Raw genomic sequence first — 2465 nt, 5'->3', positions numbered from 1 at the left:
ATTCTTCTTTCAAAATATGACAATTTTATCTAACTTTGAGAATAGGTCATCACCACATAGGCGTTTCCACAGACAGCTGGCCATAAACTCTTCTGTTACAGCCTGAATAACTATAATAAACACTAGGGAAAAGAGAACAACTGTGAGCTAATGAACACCTACCAGTGCTCTAAATTCCTTGATTAACTCATTGCTAACTCTCACTTTGATGATGGCATCTCTGTACATTATTGCAAGCACATCAACACCTAGTATTCTTTGTGACTACATGACAATATGCCTGGGGTACTGTCAACGGCTTTCTCCATCAACAAATTCTAAATACAGTAGCTTACTCTTATATTAGAACTTCTACCGTTGTCTCATTAAGAAAGTCATCAGTAGCACCCCATTCTGGTACAAACATAAACTGCATCTCATCTAAGCTACTTCTCTTTCAAATCAATTCTTCTATAATTCAATTACATTCAAAGCTAGCTCTATCTGTCTGATTCTTCTGTTGTTGCTCCTTTTCAGAGCATTTCTTTTACCCTTGTAACAACTGATAGTCATACATCTCAGTGATACCCATGATGGTCAAATATAACTGCAAATAATTGCACTTTCAATTCTACAACTGTCAACCTCAGTGTCTGGTCTCTCTCTGCCGGGTCCACCTAAAGCAGATTTTCTCTCTCCCAGATATTGTCCTCACTCAACAACTTCATGTCATACTTTTTCCAAGACTTTTTCTTCTTGTGCATAAAACTTGTCTAATTATTCTTTCCCAGGTGTAGGTAGAAACTTCATAAGATTCACCCAATGTAAGCTTTGGACACAAAATTTGCAGCAACATCAAAGGAAGATTAACAGAGAAACTAACTTTTATATGTGGAAGATGCACAGGCATAATAAATGCTGAACAAGTGCAGAAAATAGACTCCATCAACTGGCAGGGGGGTAAGCTAAAGGTAGTAGATAGCTTCTGGAATCTAGACAACCAGGTTTGTAGAGGAGGTGGTTGTTCCAAGAGCATACTATGAGAATAAGATTAGGCTAGGCAAAGTTCAGAGACCTCTTACTCCTGCAGGCAACAATTGTTTGATGCCAGTGGTGAACAGCTATGCTGCATTGCAGTGAAACATGGGCTATGACAGTTGAGGACATGCGTGGCTTGAGAGAAATGAAGCCAGTATGCTTTGCTGGATGTGCAATGTCAGTGTGCATGTTTGACAGAGTGTAAGCATCTTGAGAGAAAAGTTAGGCATAAGAGGAATCAGGTGTGGTGTGCAAGAGAGACAACTGCATTGGTATGTTCATGTGATGCATATGGATGAGGACAGCTGTGTAAAGAAGAGCTGACTTTTAACTGTAGAGAGGACCTGTGGTAGAGGTAGACCCAGGAAGACATGGGATGAGGTGGTGAAGCATGACCTTTGAACTTTGAGCCTCACAGAGGCAATGACTAGTGACTGAGACTTTTGGTGATGTGCTCTGCTTAGGAGAACCCATCAAGCCAAGTGAACCGATGCTGGGAGCACGTAAAGAAAAAGTCAACCTTTGAACATTGGGCCTCATGGAGGCAAAATGACTGAGTTCTTTTTGAGCACTGGGCCTCATGGAGGCAAAGTGGCTGAGTTCCATTCAAGTGGTGGGCCTTACAGAGGCAAGGTGGCTGAGTTCCTTTTGAGCACTGAGCCTCATGGTGGCAAAGTGACTGAGCCCCTAGGCCACATGGAGGTAAAGTGGCTGAGTTCCTTTCAAGTGTTGGGCCTCACAGAGGCGAGGTGGCTGAGTTCCTCTTGAATAGGCCTCATGGAAATGAAGTGGCTGAGTTCCTTTGAGCATTGGGCCTCATGGCTGAGACCTTTGGCATTATGTCATGCTTGAGGAGGACCCATCAAGCTGAGCAAAATCACAGTCATGGCAGATACTGGTGTCACGAAAATGGCACCCATGCCAGTGGTATGCAAAAGCACACATTACATTCTTAGAGTGGTTGACATTAGGAAGGGCATCCAGCCATAGAAAACCAAGCCAAATAAGACTGGATCCTGGCACAGCCTTCCAACATTCCAGCCCAGTCAAACCGTCCAACTCATGCCAGCATGGACAAAGGACATTAAATGATGATGATGATGATGATGATGATGATTGGGGCAGACTTTCTACAGCTGGATGACATTCTTCCTGTCACCTGTTTCCAAGCAAAGTAATATTTCCCCATAGTTAGACATGTTTTTCACAGAAGACTAGAAACAAACAACCTCGTTTGTATGACACTGGCAACCATTTACAGCCATCACATGATATCTAGACAAAGATGCACACAAAAACATACATACACACACACGTAAACATACAATACACAGACTATAGACTCTCACACACACACACATGCATACTCACATATATATATTCACACACAATGGGCTTCTTTCAGTTTCTGTCTACTAAATCCACTCACAAGGTTTTGGTTGGCCCAG

This window comes from Octopus bimaculoides, chromosome 2 (genome assembly GCF_001194135.2).
Source record: "Octopus bimaculoides isolate UCB-OBI-ISO-001 chromosome 2, ASM119413v2, whole genome shotgun sequence".
Classification (NCBI taxonomy): Eukaryota; Metazoa; Mollusca; class Cephalopoda; order Octopoda; family Octopodidae; genus Octopus; species Octopus bimaculoides.
This window is presented reverse-complemented; position numbering follows the sequence as displayed.